Consider the following 22,247-nt stretch of genomic DNA (forward strand, 5'->3'; position numbering starts at 1 on the left):
GCATTTCACTGTAGTCTACACCTGTTGTATTCAGCATTTCACTGTTGTCAACACCTGTTGTATTCAGCATTTCACTGTAGTCAACACCTGTTGTATTCAGCATTTCACTGTAGTCAACACCTGTTGTATTCAGCATTTCATTGTAGTCAACACCTGTTGTATTCAGCATTTCACTGTAAGGTCTAGTAGACCTGTTGTATTCAGCATCTCACTGTAGTCAACACTTGTTGTATTCAGCATTTCACTGTAAGATCTAGTAGACCTGTTGTATTCAACATTTCACTGTAGTTAACACCTGTTGTATTCAGCATTTCACTGTAAGATCTAGTAGACCTGTTGTATTCAACATTTCACTGTAGTCAACACCTGTTGTATTCAGCATTTCACTGTAGTCAACACCTGTTGTATTCAGCATTTCACTGTAAGGTCTAGTAGACCTGTTGTATTCAGCATTTCACTGTAGTCAATACTTGTTGTATTCAGCATTTCACTGTAGTCAACACCTGTTGTATTCAGCATTTCACTGTAAGGTCTAGTAGACCTGTTGTATTCAGCATTTCACTGTAGTCAATACTTGTTGTATTCAGCATTTCACTGTAGTCAACACTTGTTGTATTCAGCATTTCACTGTAAGGTCTAGTAGACCTGTTGTATTCAGCATTTCACTGTCGTCAACACCTGTTGTATTCAGCATTTCACTGTAAGGTCTAGTAGACCTGTTGTATTCAGCATTTCACTGTCGTCAACACCTGTTGTATTCAGCATTTCACTGTAAGGTCTAGTAGACCTGTTGTATTCAGCATTTCACTGTAGTCTACACCTGTTGTATTCAGCATTTCACTGTAGTCAACACCTGTTGTATTCAGCATTTCACTGTAAGGTCTAGTAGACCTGTTGTATTCAGCATTTCACTGTCGTCAACACCTGTTGTATTCAGCATTTCACTGTAAGGTCTAGTAGACCTGTTGTATTCAGCATTTCACTGTAAGGTCTAGTAGACCTGTTGTATTCAGCATTTCACTGTCGTCAACACCTGTTGTATTCAGCATTTCACTGTAAGGTCTAGTAGACCTGTTGTATTCAGCATTTCACTGTAAGGTCTAGTAGACCTGTTGTATTCAGCATTTCACTGTAGTCAACACCTGTTTTATTCAGCATTTCACTGTAGTCTACACCTGTTGTATTCAGCATTTCACTGTAAGGTCTAGTAGACCTGTTGTATTCAGCATTTCACTGTAGTCAACACCTGTTGTATTCAGCATTTCACTGTAAGGTCTAGTAGACCTGTTGTATTCAGCATTTCACTGTAGTCAACACCTGTTTTATTCAGCATTTCACTGTAGTCTACACCTGTTGTATTCAGCATTTCACTGTAAGGTCTATTAGACCTGTTGTATTCAGCATTTCACTGTAGTCAACACCTGTTTTATTCAGCATTTCACTGTAAGGTCTAGTAGACCTGTTGTATTCAACATTTCACTGTAGTCAACACCTGTTGTATTCAGCATTTCACTGTAGTCAACACCTGTTTTATTCAGCATTTCACTGTAAGGTCTATTAGACCTGTTGTATTCAGCATTTCACTGTAGTCAACACCTGTTGTATTCAGCATTTCACTGTAGTCAACACCTGTTTTATTCAGCATTTCACTGTAGTCTACACCTGTTGTATTCAGCATTTCACTGTAAGGTCTAGTAGACCTGTTGTATTCAGCATTTCACTGTAAGGTCTAGTAGACCTGTTGTATTCAGCATTTCACTGTAAGGTCTAGTAGACCTGTTGTATTCAGCATTTCACTGTAAGATCTAGTAGACCTGTTGTATTCAGCATTTCACTGTAAGATCTAGTAGACCTGTTGTATTCAGCATTTCACTGTAGTCAACACCTGTTGTATTCAGCATTTCACTGTAGTCAACACCTGTTGTATTCAGCATTTCACTGTAGTCAACACCTGTTGTATTCAGCATTTCACTGTAGTCAACACCTGTTGTATTCAGCATTTCACTGTAAGGTCTAGTAGACCTGTTGTATTCAGCATTTCACTGTAGTCTACACCTGTTGTATTCAGCATTTCACTGTCGTCAACACCTGTTGTATTCAGCATTTCACTGTAAGGTCTAGTAGACCTGTTGTATTCAGCATTTCACTGTAGTCTACACCTGTTGTATTCAGCATTTCACTGTAGTCTACACCTGTTGTATTCAGCATTTCACTGTAAGGTCTAGTAGACCTGTTGTATTCAGCATTTCACTGTAAGGTCTAGTAGACCTGTTGTATTCAGCATTTCACTGTAAGGTCTAGTAGACCTGTTGTATTCAGCATTTCACTGTCGTCAACACCTGTTGTATTCAGCATTTCACTGTAAGGTCTAGTAGACCTGTTGTATTCAGCATTTCACTGTAGTCAACACCTGTTGTATTCAGCATTTCACTGTAGTCAACACCTGTTGTATTCAGCATTTCACTGTAGTCAACACCTGTTGTATTCAGCATTTCACTGTAGTCAACACCTGTTGTATTCAGCATTTCACTGTAAGGTCTAGTAGACCTGTTGTATTCAGCATTTCACTGTAGTCTACACCTGTTGTATTCAGCATTACACTGTAGTCTACACCTGTTGTATTCTGCGCACGTGACAAATAAACTTTGATTTGATTTAATGTGGAGAAAATGCATTTCTTGTCTAGGCCCGTTATTATAGTACCCAACCAATACTTTATCATAATGTGCTAGATACACCTGCACAAACACATAATATTGTTCCCACTCGATGTGCGTCATGAGTGTAATGAGCAGATATTTGATTGGCGACAGAGCGGGAGGGAGCTGGGAAGCGCAGCCGAGGATGATGGAGAGAGGGACTACCTACCGGAGGAGTGGCCTTCACGATCCCAGCCCAACATGCGGAGTTTGTTTATAACGTGTCGAACGCGACAATGTGGAGTCATCTCACGTCGCTTCTCTTTCTCAAACCCTGCGGCAGATCGTTTCACCCCGTCACTGTATCAGGAGCCCGTCTACGTTAGATTTGGACTGGAATAACTCATCTTCAGAAATCACTTTCAAGAAAAGAAAGAGTCTGGTAAGTTGCGGAAAAGTTTACTTTCTGAAATTAACTTTGATTTTTGAAACGGCTCTTTCAATTTTGTGAGGCAGGCTATGAGGATATTGTTGGCAGGTAAAATCTGTAAAGCACATAATTTATGAGATTAAGCTATACATCTATTCTAGATCAATCAATAGCCTACCAAAATTATTTCACAATTTATTTTGCTCTGTTTATAAACGTGTAAACTGCCGAATATATTCCAATGTGTGTGTGACTGAGATTCAGGGAGAAGCTCAATGCCTACATAGAAACATTTACTATGTTGATTTTCGAGGAATATCCATTTACAATGGAAGATATTGAAGCTTAAAACACAGAGTAAGTTTAGAACCAGTAGCATAGAGAATACAGTGAACCACCCCTAAAAAAAATCTCTGGTCCTGGCTGATATGAGTAAGGTGCAGTGATTGTCTATATGACATCCTGTTATGGTAGTTGACTCCTCGGTACAAACTGTTTGTCAGACTGTTGTTTAGTCCTGTGACTGTGACTATGTTGTGCCTTTCCTCAGTCTGTGACTGTGGCTACGTTGTGCCTTTCCTCTGTGGCTACGTTGTGCCTTTCCTCAGTCTGTGACTGTGGCTATGTTGTGCCTTTCCTCAGTCTGTGACTGTGGCTATGTTGTGCCTTTCCTCAGTCTGTGACTGTGGCTATGTTGTGCCTTTCCTCAGTCTGTGACTGTGGCTATGTTGTGCCTTTCCTCAGTCTGTGACTGTGGCTATGTTGTGCCTTTCCTCAGTCTGTGACTGTGGCTATGTTGCTTCCCTCTCTTTCCTATGACTGTATCTCTGCATTGTGTCTTTCCTCTTATCTCAGTGCCACTGGAAGAATAGTTTGACGTAGGAACCTAACAAGGGAGAAGGGGAAAGATACTTTAACCTACTTGGATAGTGAGAGAGAGATGAAGAGAGAGAGAGAGAGAGAGAGATGAAGAGAGAAAGCGAGACAGGGAGATGAAGAGAGAGAGAGAGCGCGCACGTGCAAGAGAGAGAGAGAGAGAGAGATGAAGAGAGAGAGATGGAAAGAGAGAGAGCAAGAGAGAGAGAGAGAGAGAGAGAGAGAGCACGCGAGAGAGAGATGAAGAGAGAGAGAGAGAGAGCGCGCAGGAGAGAGAGAGACAGAGAGAGAGAGAGAGAGACAGAGAGAGAGCATGAGAGAGAGAGAAAGAGAGAGAGAGAGACAGAGAGAGAGAGAGAGACACAGAGAGAGAGAGAAACAGCACTAGATGCTTGGAGAGTTCGAGTATGCTGTCGGTGACACATCAAATCAAATCCAAGTTTATTTGTCACGTGTACCGAATACAACAGGTGTTGTACCTTACACTGAAATGCTTACTTACAGGCTCTAACCAACAGTGCAAAAAAGGTATTAGGGGAACAACAGGTAAGTAAAGAAATAAAACAACAGTAAAAAGACTGGCTATATACAGTAGCGTGACTATAAAAGTAGAGAGGCTACATACAGACACCGGTTAGTCAGGCTGATTGAGGTAGTATGTACATGAATGTATAGTTAAATTGACTATGCATATATGATAAACATGTTAAACCTCTGATGTAGAGAGCTGATCACTCTCCACAGTAGAGAACACCTAGCCAGGTACTTCACTCTCTAGTGTAGAGAACATCTAGCCAGGTACTTCACTCTCTACTGTAGAGAACATCTAGCCAGGTACTTCACTCTCTACTGTAGAGAACATCTAGCCAGGTACTTCACTCTCTACTGTAGAGAACATCTAGCCAGGTACTTCACTCTCTACTGTAGAGAACATCTAGCCAGGTACTTCACTCTCTACTGTAGAGAACATCTAGCCAGGTACTTCACTCTCTACTGTAGAGAACATCTAGCCAGGTACTTCACTACAGTCTCTATCTCCTTCACTCTCTACTGTAGAGAGCATCTAGCCAGGTACTTCACTACAGTCTCTATCTCATTCTCTCTCTACTGTAGAGAGCATCTAACCAGGTACTTCACTCTACTGTAGAGAACATCTAGCCAGGTACTTCACTCTCTACTGTAGAGAACATCTAACCAGATACTTTACTACAGAGTCTCTATGTACTTCACTCTCTACTGTAGAGAACATCTAACCAGGTACTTCACTACAGAGTCTCTATGTACTTCACTCTCTACTGTAGAGAACATCTAACCAGGTACTTCACTACAGAGTCTCTATGTACTTCACTCTCTACTGTAGAGAACATCTAACCAGGTACTTCACTCTCTACTGTAGAGAACATCTAGCCAGGTACTTCACTCTCTACTGTAGAGAACATCTAGCCAGGTACTTCACTCTCTAGTGTAGAGAACATCTAGCCTGGTACGTCACTCTCTAGTGTAGAGAACATCTAGCCAGGTACTTCACTCTCTAGTGTAGAGAACATCTAACCAGGTACTTCACTACAGAGTCTCTATGTACTTCACTCTCTAGTGTAGAGAGCATCTAGCCAGGTACTTCACTCTCTACTGTAGAGAACATCTAACCAGGTACTTCACTACAGAGTCTCTATGTACTTCACTCTCTACTGTAGAGAACATCTAACCAGGTACTTCACTACAGAGTCTCTATGTACTTCACTCTCTACTGTAGAGAACATCTAGCCAGGTACTTCACTACAGAGTCTCTATGTACTTCACTCTCTACTGTAGAGAACATCTAGCCAGGTACTTCACTCTCTACTGTAGAGAACATCTAGCCAGGTACTTCACTCTCTACTGTAGAGAACATCTAGCCAGGTACTTCACTCTCTAGTGTAGAGAACATCTAGCCAGGTACTTCACTACAGAGTCTCTATGTACTTCACTCTCTAGTGTAGAGAACATCTAGCCAGGTACTTCACTCTCTAGTGTAGAGAGCATCTAGCCAGGTACTTCACTCTCTACTGTAGAGAACATCTAGCCAGGTACTTCACTCTCTACTGTAGAGAGCACCTAACCAGGTACTTCACTCTCTAGTGTAGAGAACATCTAGCCAGGTACTTCACTACAGAGTCTCTATGTACTTCACTCTCTAGTGTAGAGAACATCTAGCCAGGTACTTCACTCTCTACTGTAGAGAGCATCTAGCCAGGTACTTCACTCTCTACTGTAGAGAACATCTAGCCAGGTACTTCACTCTCTACTGTAGAGAACATCTAGCCAGGTACTTCACTACAGAGTCTCTATGTACTTCACTCTCTACTGTAGAGAACATCTAGTGACAGAGTCTCTATGTACTTCACTCTCTAGTGTAGAGAACATCTAGCCAGGTACTTCACTCTCTACTGTAGAGAACATCTAGCCAGGTACTTCACTCTCTACTGTAGAGAACATCTAGCCAGGTACTTCACTCTCTACTGTAGAGAACATCTAGCCAGGTACTTCACTCTTTCAGTGGGTACTCCAGTGCAGTGTTCACACTTCACAATGCTTATCTGGCTGGTGCCCTGCTCCAACGGTAACTGAGCTGCCTCGGCCACAAGCTAGCAAACAATAGCCGACCTGATATACCCGATGAACATTGATTTATTTTTATCCTCCCATACTTGAAGTCCTGTTATCTACATATTCCAAGTCATTGTTTGAAATTGAAACGCATTTCTGAGTTGATATTGAGTATCAATAGCACTGAATGAGAATAGAGTGTCTACTTTGTCGTCCATTTTCGTGAGAAACAGAATTGCGTCCTCTGCATATGTCAAAAATGGTACAACAAAATATATCTCTTCTCACGTTTACAATCTCTTTTCAAGGGTGACATCGTGATGGAATTATCACGATATCTTATTTCCACGGGTGTCTGTTTGACATAAAGAGACAGATGTTTAAAGTGCCGTACAGTGTCGTATATCCATCTGCGGGGAATCATTCCCAGGAGCTAGCTACACAGCCTTCAAGACTGTTTGAGCATCATTTACAACACATGTTTTATTTTATTTGACCTTTATTTAAAGAAGGTAAAATAAAGTCAATTAAGAACAAATTCTTATTTTCAATGACGGTCTAGGAACAGTGGGTTAACTGCCTGTTCAGGGGCAGAACGACAGATTTGTACCTTGTCAGCTCGGGGGTTTGAACTTGCAACCTTCTGGTTACTGGTCCAACACTCTAACCACTAGGCTACCCTGCTGCCACAACCAACATGTCCCAATACGCTTTGTGTTTACCGTGAACAAGCAGCTACAATAGTCATTTACAACATTAACAATGTCTACACTGTATTTATGATCAATTTGATGTTATTTTAAATCAACATTTTATTTACAAAACATTTGCTTTTCTTTCAAAAACAAGGAAATTTCAAAGTGACCCCAAACTTTTGAATGGTAGTCTATGTATCATGTACTGTAGTCTATATATCATGTACTGTAGTAGTCTATATACCATGTACTGTAGTCTATATACCATGTACTGTAGTCTATATATCATGTACTGTAGTCTATGTATCATGTACTGTAGTCCATATACCATGTACTGTAGTCTATATACCATGTACTGTAGTAGTCTATATACCATGTACTGTAGTCTATATACCATGTACTGTAGTCTATATATCATGTACTGTAGTCTATATATCATGTACTGTAGTCTATATATCATGTACTGTAGTCTATATATCATGTACTGTAGTCTATATACCATGTACTGTAGTCTATATACCATGTACTGTAGTCTATGTATCATGTACTGTAGTCTATATATCATGTACTGTAGTCTATGTATCATGTACTGTAGTCTATATACCATGTACTGTAGTCTATATACATGTACTGTAGTCTATGTACATGTACTGTCTATATACCATGTACTGTAGTCTATATACTATATACATGTACTGTAGTCTATATATCATGTACTGTAGTCTATATATCATGTACTGTAGTCTATGTACATATACTGTATGTACTGTAGTCTATATATAATATACCATGTACTGTAGTCTATACCATGTATAGTCTATATATCATGTACTGTAGTCTATATATAATTTACTGTAGTCTATGTATAATGTACTGTAGTCTATATATAATGTACTGTAGTCTATACTATATATATATATATTTTTATGTATCCTTTATTTAACTAGGCAAGTCGGTTAAGAACAAATTCTTATTTACAATGACGGCCTACCCTGGCAAAACCTGGACGACGCTGGGCCAATCGTGTGCCTTAGACCACTGCACCACTCGGAAGCCCTATATTATATACTACTATATCATATTATGTAGTATATTATATACTAAATACTATACACTATACTATATATATACACTATGCTCCTCCATGTCCATGGTGTCATGAACCAGCTCAAAGTTCGTAACAAAAAGGGAGACAACGTGGATATAAGAAATAACAAAATATATTTATTAACTAAAGTAAACTATATACAATGAGCAATGGTGTGTGTAGTCAGTAATCAGTAGTGTAAGGGAGTGGTTGTGTGCATAAATGTGATGATGAGGGGTGTTGAAAAGTGTCAACGCACACAAACAAAAACAGACACAAAAATGCCACAACCAAAATCTATCAGTGTGTCTGCACAAAGAGAGTCTCCCCAATGAATGGGGATAGAGGTGCATTTATCTCATTTCGCTGACGACCCTCCCGGCTCCGCCCACCGGCATCCTATTAAAGGAAAACAAGAGCAAAGAGAAAGAATTCGGGAAGACGGAGTGGGAGGGTCAATACAATGGTCTTCACTCTCTCCCCCTATTTCCTCCTCTTTGTCTCTTACGTGTAGTTTCATCATGATAATAGAGACTACAGCCAGATCTGAGCTCGTCATAGGCAATAACTACTTGTAGGGGCTCGGGTGTTGTAACGTGATTTGTAACACATGTACAGTGTTACACCATTCCCTCGTTGAACACAAAGACTGAGATATTTGTTCATTTAAAAACTGGCACGTTGAGAGATGATCTGTCCTTATCCAATAAACGATGTTACATGTTACTGAGAGGTCTCCGGTGTATTAGAACCAGAACCCGGTGACCAGAACCTGCTGATGTGTTCTTCCTCTCCAGGTCCAGTTAATAGATTTGACCTAAGGGGACTGTGCCAGGGCTCAGAGGTTACAGGCTGGTCTGAGGCTGGGCTGAGAGGGTCTGAAATGTGTCCAAAATACCTCAATAGTACCTATTTAGTTCACTACTTTTGACGAGAGCCTTATACGAAAAGTAGGGCACAATATAGGACACAGCCTGAGGCTGAGCCGGACTTAGAATAGACTTTGAGGGGTCTGAATCTAGAGGCTAGGCTGGAGGTCAGTCTGTCTGTTGGGACACCTCCAGTCCTCTATTGCCAGTCAGCCAAGCACACTGGGCGGCGGGTTTTGTTCCTCAAATGAACCCAGAGGTCCCATGCACATCTCATGGGACCAGCTCTCTGATCTTACCCTCCCTATATCTCTCCCAGCACTCCATCCCTCCACCCCCCTCCCCATGCCCCAGCTACCTCCCTCTGGCTTGCTGCTACTCCATCAGGGACAAGGTAGAACTCCGGGTCTGGTTCTCCTCACAACAGGGTAGAGCTCTGGGTCTGGTTCTCCTCACAGCAGACTGACAGATCTGCAGTGGAAAGGGAGGGAAGGCTGAGGAAAGAGCGCGAGAAGGATGAGGGGGGAGGGAGAGGGGGACAGAGCGAGAGAGAGAGAGATGAAGGGGGATGGAGAGAAAGATGAGGGAGGGAGGAAGGGAGACAGAAAGAGTGAGAGAGAGAGATGAAGGGGGAGGGAGAGAGAGATGAGGGAGGAAGGGAGAGGAGGAGAGAGAGATGAGGGAGGGAGGGAGGGAGAGAGAGATGAGGGAGGAAGGGAGAGAGATGAGGGAGGGAGGGAGGGAGGGAGGGGGAGGAAGGGAGAGAGATGAGGGAGGAGAGAGAGAGAGCGAGATGAGGGAGGGAGAGGAGGAGAGAGAGAGAGAGCGAGATGAGGGAGGGAGAGGAGGAGAGAGAGAGAGAGAGCGAGATGAGGGAGGGAGGGGAGGAAGGGAGAGAGATGAGGGAGGGAGGGAGGGAGGGAGGGAGGAGAGAGAGAGAGAGGGCGAGATGAGGGAGGGAGAGGAGGAGAGAGAGAGAGCGAGATGAGGGAGGGAGAGAGATGAGGGAGGGAGAGGAGGGGAGAGAGATGAGGGAGGGAGAGGAGGAGAGAGAGCGAGATGAAGGGGTTGTGATGAAGGGATGAGTATTACATGTTGTATTGTCTTTCTAGTTCAGGTCCTACAGTCAGAGTATAAATCTAGAACCAGTAGAACATATTGAATATGTAACATTATCTATAAAACATATCACATTGCCTCTTTTGTCTATAAAACGTATCATATTGCCTCTTTAAACACTGCAAGACCATGGCACTGTGGGTCTGTAGGAAAGACAGAGGGAGATAGATGCTGCTGGGTGGTTTATAGTCAAGACGGGGTCCTGGGTCCTTCTCATTGTTTCAGTATGTGTCAGGCGGGCAGGTATAAACCAGCTCTTATTACTGCTGCCTAAGGATGGCAAGAGAGAGAGATGGGTTGAGAGAGAGAGCGTGAGAGAGGAGGAGAATGAAAGAGAGTGAAAGATAGGGGGGAGGAAGTTAAAAAACAGAGAGACAGTAGGTTAAACAAAGAGACTGCAGGTTAAACAGAGAGACTGTAGGTATCAAGTACACCTGTTTTCACTTCGATGAGGAAAGCTAGGAAGTGTTTATTTCCTAAACGTCTCAGTTGTATATTTTGATTTAATTGATTTAAAACATGCTATTTCAAATATTTAATTGAACCGTTTTTTAACGTCTGTTTCAGTCAGAGGTGGTGTACCGTCTGTTTCAGTCAGAGGTGGTGTACCGTCTGTTTCAGTCAGAGGTGGTGTACCGACTGTTTCAGTCAGAGGTGGTGTACCGACTGTTTCAGTCAGAGGTGGTGTGTTTCCCGTCTGTTTCAGTCAGTCAGAGGTGGTGTACCGTCTGTTTCAGTCAGAGGTGGTGTACCGACTGTTTCAGTCAGAGGTGGTGTACCGACTGTTTCAGTCAGAGGTGGTGTACCGACTGTTACAGTCAGAGGTGGTGTACCGACTGTTTCAGTCAGAGGTGGTGTACCGACTGTTACAGTCAGAGGTGGTGTACCGACTGTTTCAGTCAGAGGTGGTGTACCGACTGTTTCAGTCAGAGGTGGTGTACCGACTGTTTCAGTCAGAGGTGGTGTACCGACTGTTTCAGTCAGAGGTGGTGTACCGACTGTTTCAGTCAGTCAGAGGTGGTGTACCGTCTGTTTCAGTCAGAGGTGGTGTACCGACTGTTTCAGTCAGAGGTGGTGTACCGTCTGTTTCAGTCAGAGGTGGTGTACCGTCTGTTTCAGTCAGAGGTGGTGTACCGTCTGTTTCAGTCAGAGGTGGTGTACCGTCTGTTTCAGTCAGTCAGAGGTGGTATACCGTCTGTTTCAGTCAGAGGTGGTGTACCGACTGTTTCAGTCAGTCAGAGGTGGTGTACCGACTGTTTCAGTCAGTCAGAGGTGGTGTACCGACTGTTTCAGTCAGTCAGAGGTGGTGTACCGACTGTTTCAGTCAGTCAGAGGTGGTGTACCGACTGTTTCAGTCAGTCAGAGGTGGTGTACCGACTGTTTCAGTCAGAGGTGGTGTACCGACTGTTTGAGTCAGAGGTGGTGTACCGACTGTTTCAGTCAGTCAGAGGTGGTGTACCGACTGTTTCAGTCAGAGGTGGTGTACCGACTGTTTCAGTTTCAGTCAGAGGTGGTGTACCGACTGTTTCAGTCAGTCAGAGGTGGTGTACCGACTGTTTCAGTCAGTCAGAGGTGGTGTACCGACTGTTTCAGTCAGAGGTGGTGTACCGACTGTTTCAGTCAGAGGTGGTTACTGACTGTTTCAGTCAGTCAGAGGTGGTGTACCGACTGTTTCAGTCAGTCAGAGGTGGTTACCGACTGTTTCAGTCAGAGGTGGTGTACCGACTGTTTCAGTCAGAGGTGGTGTACCGACTGTTTCAGTCAGAGGTGGTGTACCGACTGTTTCAGTCAGAGGTGGTGTACCGACTGTTTCAGTCAGAGGTGGTGTACCGACTGTTTCAGTCAGTCAGAGGTGGTGTACCGACTGTTTCAGTCAGTCAGAGGTGGTGTACCGACTGTTTCAGTCAGTCAGAGGTGGTGTACCGACTGTTTCAGTCAGTCAGAGGTGGTGTACCGACTGTTTCAGTCAGTCAGAGGTGGTGTACCGACTGTTTCAGTCAGAGGTGGTGTACCGACTGTTTCAGTCAGAGGTGGTGTACCGACTGTTTCAGTCAGAGGTGGTGTACCGACTGTTTCAGTCAGAGGTGGTGTACCGACTGTTTCAGTCAGTCAGAGGTGGTGTACCGACTGTTTCAGTCAGAGGTGGTGTACCGACTGTTTCAGTCAGAGGTGGTGTACCGACTGTTTCAGTCAGTCAGAGGTGGTGTACCGACTGTTTCAGTCAGTCAGAGGTTTCAGGTGGTACCGACTGTTTCAGTCAGTCAGAGGTGGTGTACCGACTGTTTCAGTCAGTCAGAGGTGGTGTACCGACTGTTTCAGTCAGTCAGAGGTGGTGTACCGACTGTTTCAGTCAGTCAGAGGTGGTGTACCGACTGTTTCAGTCAGTCAGAGGTGGTGTACCGACTGTTTCAGTCAGAGGTGGTGTACCGACTGTTTCCGTCAGAGGTGGTGTACCGACTGTTTCCGTCAGAGGTGGTGTACCGACTGTTTCAGTCAGAGGTGGTGTACCGACTGTTTCAGTCAGAGGTGGTGTACCGACTGTTTCAGTCAGAGGTGGTGTACCGACTGTTTCAGTCAGAGGTGGTGTACCGACTGTTACAGTCAGAGGTGGTGTACCGACTGTTACAGTCAGTCAGAGGTGGTGTACCGACTGTTTCAGTCAGTCAGAGGTGGTGTACCGACTGTTTCAGTCAGAGGTGGTGTACCGTCTGTTTCAGTCAGAGGTGGTGTACCGACTGTTTCAGTCAGCCAGAGGTGGTGTACCGTCTGTTTCAGTCAGAGGTGGTGTACCGTCTGTTTCAGTCAGAGAGGTGGTGTACCGACTGTTTCAGTCAGTCAGAGGTGGTGTACCGTCTGTTTCAGTCAGAGGTGGTGTACCGTCTGTTTCAGTCAGAGGTGGTGTACCGTCTGTTTCAGTCAGAGGTGGTGTACCGTCTGTTTCAGTCAGAGGTGGTGTACCGTCTGTTTCAGTCAGTCAGTTTCAGGTGGTATACCGTCTGTTTCAGTCAGAGGTGGTGTACCGACTGTTTCAGTCAGTCAGAGGTGGTGTACCGACTGTTTCAGTCAGTCAGAGGTGGTGTACCGACTGTTTCAGTCAGTCAGAGGTGGTGTACCGACTGTTTCAGTCAGTCAGAGGTGGTGTACCGACTGTTTCAGTCAGTCAGAGGTGGTGTACCGACTGTTTCAGTCAGTCAGAGGTGGTGTACCGACTGTTTCAGTCAGAGGTGGTGTACCGACTGTTTCAGTCAGAGGTGGTGTACCGACTGTTTCAGTCAGAGGTGGTGTACCGACTGTTTCAGTCAGTCAGAGGTGGTGTACCGACTGTTTCAGTCAGAGGTGGTGTACCGTCTGTTTCAGTCAGTCAGAGGTGGTATACCGTCTGTTTCAGTCAGTCAGAGGTGGTGTACCGACTGTTTCAGTCAGTCAGAGGTGGTGTTTCCACCGACTGTTTCAGTCAGTCAGAGGTGGTGTACCGACTGTTTCAGTCAGAGGTGGTGTTGTTTCAGTCAGTCACTGACTGTTTCAGTCAGTCAGAGGTGGTGTACCGACTGTTTCAGTCAGTCAGAGGTGGTGTACCGACTGTTTCAGTCAGAGAGGTGGTGTACCGACTGTTTCCGTCAGAGGTGGTGTACCGACTGTTTCAGTCAGAGGTGGTGTACCGACTGTTTCAGTCAGAGGTGGTGTACCGACTGTTTCAGTCAGAGGTGGTGTACCGACTGTTACAGTCAGAGGTGGTGTACCGACTGTTTCAGTCAGTCAGAGGTGGTGTACCGACTGTTTCAGTCAGTCAGAGGTGGTGTACCGACTGTTTCAGTCAGTCAGAGGTGGTGTACCGACTGTTTCAGTCAGTCAGAGGTGGTGTACCGACTGTTTCAGTCAGTCAGAGGTGGTGTACCGACTGTTTCAGTCAGTCAGAGGTGGTGTACCGACTGTTTCAGTCAGTCAGAGGTGGTGTACCGACTGTTTCAGTCAGTCAGAGGTGGTGTACCGACTGTTTCAGTCAGTCAGAGGTGGTGTACCGACTGTTTTAGTCAGTCAGAGGTGGTGTACCGACTGTTTCAGTCAGTCAGAGGTGGTGTACCGACTGTTTCAGTCAGTCAGAGGTGGTGTACCGACTGTTTCAGTCAGTCAGAGGTGGTGTACCAGCTGTCTGTAGGTATGACAGAGTTTTATATGCTCCTGTTTAAATTATTCATCAAATTAATTGATTGATTATTTTTATTAGTGTATTTGGGAGAACACCCTAATTCAGCTGCATAGCGTGTGTGTGTTTAAGTATCAATCAGATGGAATTTCAGCCCCACACTCCCAGCTGTGTCTGTGACAGCGCGTTGAAGAATAGAGTCCCATGTCCTCCTCCAACTCAGATTGGTTACAGTATACTTTATGTAGAGCGATTAGGTGACTAACATATACATTCCTCCTCGTTTCCCCTCTGGGTTATTAAGGCATGTTTCTATACATCATGTGATTATACAGTTGTGATATAAACCAGACCAGCTGACATGTTAATAATATAATACAAAACCTCACCACCCACTTATACATATGTTGCGTCTTAATTTGATCATCATGATGTTTCAGGAAATGAAAACTTCTAAAGTTTGTAATTATCATTTTAAAATGTATAAAACCCTACAAAAAAAAGTCCATTTAATTATAATCCACATCAAATTTCACATTACATGCAGAATTATTTTCCTTCTGTGAGAAACTGAGTCAAATTAAGATATCGCATCTGTAGTACTACTCCCTGTATCCTGTTTCCTTAGGGTAGGGCTGGGGTATGGGTACGTTCTGTCCACTGGTTCTCGCTGGACATAAAGAGAGGAAGTGGGACGTCCTCAGGAGTGGTTGTCGTTTGCTGTGTGTGAACAAAGCTTGTATTGGGAAGGTGTAATAACAATTGCAAGTGCATGTTACATGACAGTCCAGTCAAGGCTTTGTGGTTATTGGGATGTTACACGCATTGTTTATTTTGTGTTCCTTCCTTTCCTGCTGTTTCCTGTGTGCGTGCGTGCGTGCGTGCGTGCGTGCGTGCGTGCGAGAGAGAGAGAGAGAGAGAGAGAGAGAGAGAGTGCGAGAGAGAGAGAGAGAGAGAGAGAGACAGAGACCACCCAACCAGAATGTCTCTCGTGTCCCCTCTCTCTCTAGACAGTGCAGGACCAAAGCTGTTGGCCTGTTCCTTCCGATGATACAACAGATGCAATGCAAAAAGTAGCTGGATTACATTTACATTTAAGTCATTTAGCAGACGCTCTTATCCAGAGCGACTTACAAATTGGTGCATTCACCTTATGACATCCAGTGGAACAGCCACTTTACAATAGTGCATCTAAATCTTTTAGGGGGGGGTAAGAAGGATTACTTATCATGTGGATCATGTGGATCATGTTAAGGCATTCTCTTCCGCTGCTCGTCTCACACAGGACACACACTGACTGCAATGTTATGATGCAACTGTTAAAACATAATGAGACGCACCAGCAGCTCACCGGACTTGAGTACTGGCACCTCAAAATGTTCTACTGCTTGAGCTCCTGTTCCTCTGATGCAGGGTTAGATCGGAAGGTAGGTAGGGATGGAAGGAAGGCAGGGATGGAAGGTAGGCAGGGATGGAAGGTAGGCAGGGATGGACGGTAGGCAGGGATGGATGGTAGGCAGGGATGGATGGTAGGCAGGGATGGAAGGTAGGCAGGGATGGACGGTAGGCAGGGATGGATGGTAGGCAGGGATGGAAGGTAGACAGGGATGGAAGGTAGACAGGGATGGAAGGTAGGTAGACAGGGATGGAAGGTAGGTAGGCAGGGATGGAAGGTAGGTAGGCAGGGATGGACGGTAGGTAGGCAGGGATGGAAGGTAGGCAGGGATGGAAGGTAGGTAGGCAGGGATGGATGGGAGGTAGGCAGGGATGGAAGGTAGGCAGGGATGGAAGGTAGGCAGGGATGGACGGTAGAAAGGGATGGACGGTAGAAAGGGATGGAAGGTAGGCAGGGATGGAAGGTAGGCAGGGATGGACGGTAGGTAGTCAGGGATGGAAGGTAGGCAGGGATGGAAGGTAGGTAGGCAGGGATGGAAGGTAGGTAGGCAGGGATGGACGGTAGGCAGGGATGGAAGGAAGGCAGGGATGGAAGGTAGGTAGGCAGGGATGGAAGGTAGGTAGGCAGGGATGGAAGGAAGGTAGGCAGGGATGGAAGGAAGGCAGGGATGGAAGGAAGGTAGGCAGGGATGGAAGGTAGGCAGGGATGGAAGGAAGGCAGGGATGGAACGTAGGTAGGGATGGACGGAAGGTAGGTAGGCAGGGATGGACGGTAGAAAGGGATGGAAGGAAGGTAGGCAGGGATGGAAGGAAGGTAGGCAGGGATGGAAGGTAGGCAGGCATGGAAGGCAGGCAGGGATGGAAGGCAGGCAGGGATGGAAGGTAGGTAGGCAGGCATGGAAGGCAGGCAGGGATGGAAGGCAGGCAGGGATGGAAGGTAGGTAGGCAGGGATGGAAGGTAGGTAGGCAGGGATGGAAGGTAGGTAGGCAGGGATGGAAGGCAGGCAGGCAGGGATGGAAGGTAGGTAGGCAGGGATGGAAGGCAGGCAGGCAGGGATGGAAGGCAGGCAGGGATGGACGGTAGGCAGGGATGGACAGTTGGTAGGGATGGAAGGTAGGCAGGGATGGAAGGCAGGTAGGCAGGGATGGAAGGTAGGTAGGCAGGGATGGAAGGCAGGCAGGCAGGGATGGAAGGTAGGTAGGCAGGGATGGAAGGCAGGCAGGCAGGGATGGAAGGCAGGCAGGGATGGACGGTAGGCAGGGATGGACAGTTGGTAGGGATGGAAGGTAGGCAGGGATGGAAGGCAGGCAGGGATGGAAGGTAGGTAGGCAGGGATAGAAGGTAGGTAGGCAGGGATGGAAGGTAGGTAGGCAGGGATGGAAGGTAGGTAGGCAGGGATGGACGGTAGGCAGGGATGGAAGGTAGGCAGGCAGGGATGGAAGGTAGGTAGGATTTGGAAGGAAGATAGGCAGGGATGGAAGGTAGGTAGGATTTGGAAGGTAGGTAGGATTTGGAAGGAAGATAGGCAGGGATGGAAGGTAGGTAGGATTTGGAAGGTAGGCAGGGATGGAAGATAGGTAGGTAGGGATGGAAGGTAGGTAGGCAGGGATGGAAGGTAGGCAGGTATGGAAGGTAGGTAGGATTTGGAAGGTAGGTAGGTAGGGATGGAAGGTAGGTAGGATTTGGAAGGAAGATAGGCAGGGATGGAAGATAGGCAGGGATGGAAGATAGGCAGGGATGGAAGGTAGGTAGGCAGGGATGGAAGGTAGGTAGGCAGGGATGGAAGGCAGGTAGGATTTGGAAGGTAGGTAGGCAGGTATGGAAGGTAGGCAGGTATGGAAGGTAGGCAGGTATGTAAGGTAGGCAGGGATGGTAGGTAGGTAGGGAGGGATGGTAGGTAGGTAGGGATGGTAGGTAGGCAGGTATGGTAGATAGGCAGGGATGTTAATGTCAATAGAAAAGTTTAAACTCTGATTCCTGCAAAAGGCAACGTGTCAAAAGCCTCTCAGAACAGGACATTGTTTTGTGTCTTCATTAGTCTGTGACTTGAAATTACTAGATATAAACAAATTAATGTGTTGATTGAGACAAATATGGTATTGTTTTCACTCCATTTTGAGTGTGTCACATGGCCTTCATCACCTTTAGTATTTAAACTAACTTAACCTTCGCAGCTTTAGTCTAAACTGGGCTGTCGGCAGTGATATCGCTCATAGGTTTTATGTTGTCATTCTCAGCTGAGGTGTTACCCTTCAATTGTGTGTCTGGAACTCTTTGCTCGGGCCTGGTCTGTAATGCCAGGTGACGACAGACACGGATCAGTCTGTCATCAAGTTCACAGACAACGGGTTAGAGCTACTGATTGACTACTTACAGGAGAGCTCTCTCTCTCTCTCTAGCCCTTTTTACATAAGCAGATGTCACAAAGTGCATATACAGAAACCCAGCCTAATACCCCAAACAGAAAAGCAATGCAGAGGCACGGTGGCTATCAAAAACTCCTTAGAAAGGCAGGAACCTAAGAAGAAACCAGGCTTTGAGGGGTGGCCAGTACTCTTCTGGCTGTGCTGGGTAGAGATTATAAGAGTACATCGTTTTTCAATATTTTCAAACATTCATAGAAGACCAGCAGGGTTAAATAATAATCACAGTGATTGTTGAGGGTGCAACAGGTCCGCACCTCAGGAGTAAATGTCAGTTGTCTTTTCATAGCCGAGCATTCAGTGGTCGAGACAACACAGTAGGTGCGGTAGAGAGAGAGAGGAAGGGAGGGGCGAGAGGGTCGAAAAAACAGCAGATCCAGGACAAGGTAGCACGTCCGGTGAACAGGTCAGGGTTCCATAGCCGCTGGCAGAACAGTTGAAACTGGAGCTGCGGATTGACAAGGTGGACTGGGGACAGCCAGGAGACATCAGGCCAGGTAGTCCTGAGGCATGGTCCTAGGGCTCAGGTATTTTTTGTCTTGGGGTGTTCAGTGATAATTGTCTATAATTACCCCCTGCTCAACAGCTGAGTTATAGGGTGAGGGTTTTAGCCTCCAGAAAAAGTCCACAGCTGTTGGTCTTCATGTTTTGTTGATCAACTGAAAGGAAAGTGTTTTACTATCAGGTGTTCTGTTTGCTAAAGACTATGGTCCTGGAACACCTGCCAAATCAAATATGATCTTTCATTTGACAGATAACATTCCATATATGATGAAGATAGTGTTATCTGCAGACACACTGCATTCAAATCCACATGTGAAAGTGTTATGTTGTTACTGAAAAATTAAGAAAGAAAAAACAGGTTTAGAGACAGAAATTAAGTTTGCTACTCTCTCCATAAAACTCACGATTATAATGTGGAGAGAACAGGTATGAGAGAGTATCAATCTGGAGAGGGCGGCAATCTGGAGAGAGTATTAATCTGGAGAGGGCGGCAATCTGGAGAGAGTATTAATCTGGAGAGAGTATTAATCTGGAGAGAGTATTAATCTGGAGAAGGCGGCAATCTGGAGAGAGCGGCAATCTGGAGAGAGTATTAATCTGGAGAAAGTATTAATCTGGAGAGAGCCGCAATCTGGATAGGGCGGCAATCTGGAGAGAGTATTAATCGGGAGAGAGTATTAATCTGGAAAGAGCGGCAATCTGGAGAGGGCGACAATCTGGAGAAAGTATTAATCTGGAGAGAGTATTAATCTGGAGAGAGTATTAATCTGGAGAGGGTGGCAATCTGGAGAGAGTATTAATCTGGAGAGAGCGGCAATCTGGAGAGAGCGGCAATCTGGAGAGAGCGGCAATCTGGAGAGAGTATTAATCTGGAGAGAGTATTAGTCTTGAGAGAGTATTAATCTGGAGAACGTATTAATCTGGAGAGAGTATTAATCTGGAAAGAGTGGCAATCTGGAGAGAACAGGTATGAGAGAGTATCAATCTGGAGAGGGCGGCAATCTGGAGAGAGTATTAATCTGGAGAGGGCGGCAATCTGGAGAGAGTATTAATCTGGAGAGAGTATTAATCTGGAGAAAGTATTAATCTGGAGAGAGCGGCAATCTGGCTAGGGCGGCAATCTGGACAGAGTATTAATCTGGAGAGGGCGGCAATCTGGAGAGGGTGACAATCTGGAGAAAGTATTAATCTGGAGAGAGTATTAATCTGGAGACGGCGGCAATCGGGAGAGAGTATTAATCGGGAAAGAGCGGCAATCTGGAGAGGGCGACAATCTGGAGAGAGTATTAATCTGGAGAGAGTATTAATCTGGAGAGGGCGGCAATCTGGAGAGAGTATTAATCTGGAGAGAGTATTAATCTGGAGAGAGCGGCAATCTGGAGAGAGTATTAGTCTGGAGAGAGTATTAGTCTGGAGAGAGTATTAGTCTGGAGAGAGTATTAATCTGGAGAGAGTATTAATCTGGAGAGAGTATTAATCTGGAAAGAGTGGCAATCTGGAGAGAGTGGCAATCTGGAGAGAGTATTAATCTGGAGAGAGTGGCAATCTGGAGAGAGTGGCAATCTGGAGAGAGTATTAATCTGGAGAGAGTGGCAATCTGGAGAGAGTATTAATCTGGAGAGAGTGGCAATCTGGAGAGAGTATTAATCTGGAGAGAGCGGCAATCTGGATAGGGCGGCAATCTGGAGAGAGTATTAATCTGGAAAGAGTGGCAATCTGGAGAGGGCGACAATCTGGAGAAAGTATTAATCTGGAGAGAGTATTAATCTGGAGAGAGTATTAATCTGGAGAGAGTATTAATCTGGAGAGAGTATTAATCTGGAGAGGGCGGCAATCTGGAGAGGGCGGCAATCTGGAGAGAGTATTAATCTGGAGGAAGTAGTAATCTGGAGAGAGCGGCAATCTGGATAGGGCGGCACTGGAGAGAGTATTAATCTGGAGAGAGTATTAATCTGGAAAGAGCGGCAATCTGGAGAGGGCGACAATCTGGAGAAAGTATTAATCTGGAGAGAGTATTAATCTTGAGAGGGCGGAAATCTGGAGAGAGTATTAATCGGGAGAGAGTATTAGTCTGGAGAGCGTATTAGTCTGGAGAGAGTTAATCTGGAGAGAGTATTAATCTGGAAAGAGTGACAATCTGGAGAGAGTATTAATCTGGAGAGAGTATTAACCTGGAGAGAGTATTAACCTGGAGAGAGTATTAACCTGGAGAGAGTATTAACCTGGAGAGAGTGGCAATCTGGAGAGAGTATTAACCTGGAGAGAGTATTAATCTGGAGAGGGCGGCAATCTGGAGAGAGTATTAATCTGGAGAGAGCGGCAATCTGGATAGGGCGGCAATCTGGAGAGAGTATTAATCTGGAAAGAGTGGCAATCTGGAGAGGGCGACAATCTGGAGAAAGTATTAATCTGGAGAGAGTATTAATCTGGAGAGAGTATTCATCTGGAGAAAGTATTAATCTGGAGAGAGTATTAATCTGGAGAGGGCCGCAATCTGGAGAGGGCGGCAATCTGGAGAGAGTATTCATCTGGAGAAAGTATTAATCTGGAGAGAGCGGGAATCTGGATAGGGCGGCACTGGAGAGAGTATTAATCCAGAGAGAGTATTAATCTGGAAAGAGCGGCAATCTGGAGAGGGCGACAATTTGGAGAAAGTATTAATCTGGAGAGAGTATTAATCTGGAGAGGGCGGCAATCTGGAGAGAGTATTAATCTGGAGAGAGCGGCAATCTGGAGAGAGCGGCAATCTGGAGAGAGTATTAGTCTGGAGAGAGTATTAGTCTGGAGAGAGTATTAGTCTGGAGAGAGTATTAATCTGGAGAGAGTATTAATCTGGAGAGAGTATTAATCTGGAGAGAGTATTAATCTGGAAAGAGTGGCAATCTGGAGAGAGTGGCAATCTGGAGAGAGTATTAATCTGGAGAGAGTGGCAATCTGGAGAGAGTATTAATCTGGAGAGAGTGGCAATCTGGAGAGAGTATTAATCTGGAGAGAGTGGCAATCTGGAGAGAGTATTAATCTGGAGAGGGCGGCAATCTGGAGAGAGTATTAATCTGGAGAGAGCAGCAATCTGGATAGGGCGGCAATCTGGAGAGAGTATTAATCTGGAGAGAGTATTAATCTGGAGAGAGTATTAATCTGGAGAGGGCGGCAATCTGGAGAGAGCGGCAATCTGGAGAGAGTATTAATCTGGAGGAAGTAGTAATCTGGAGAGAGCGGCAATCTGGATAGGGCGGCACTGGAGAGAGTATTAATCTGGAGAGAGTATTAATCTGGAAAGAGCGGCAATCTGGAGAGGGCGACAATCTGGAGAAAGTATTAATCTGGAGAGAGTATTAATCTTGAGAGGGCGGAAATCTGGAGAGAGTATTAATCGGGAGAGAGTATTAGTCTGGAGAGCGTATTAGTCTGGAGAGAGTTAATCTGGAGAGAGTATTAATCTGGAAAGAGTGACAATCTGGAGAGAGTATTAATCTGGA

The 22,247-nt window shown here is 45.2% G+C and overlaps 1 protein-coding gene across 50 annotated transcripts in view; it reads left to right on the forward strand.

The window, feature by feature from the left end:
- Nucleotides 1–2,905: 2,905 nt before the first annotated feature.
- The window catches only part of si:dkey-49n23.1 (semaphorin-3D), a 166,842-nt gene continuing 147,500 nt past the window's right edge, over nt 2,906–22,247 (forward strand). For all 50 annotated transcript variants that reach the window (XR_008074719.1, XR_008074732.1, XR_008074737.1 and 47 more), the window contains exon 1: nt 2,906–3,081. The gene's annotated coding sequence lies outside the window, so the exon portion shown is untranslated. The remainder of the gene's footprint in view (nt 3,082–22,247) is intronic.

The sequence above is a fragment of the Oncorhynchus keta genome, chromosome 21 (genome assembly GCF_023373465.1).
Source record: "Oncorhynchus keta strain PuntledgeMale-10-30-2019 chromosome 21, Oket_V2, whole genome shotgun sequence".
NCBI classification, from domain to species: domain Eukaryota; kingdom Metazoa; phylum Chordata; class Actinopteri; order Salmoniformes; family Salmonidae; genus Oncorhynchus; species Oncorhynchus keta.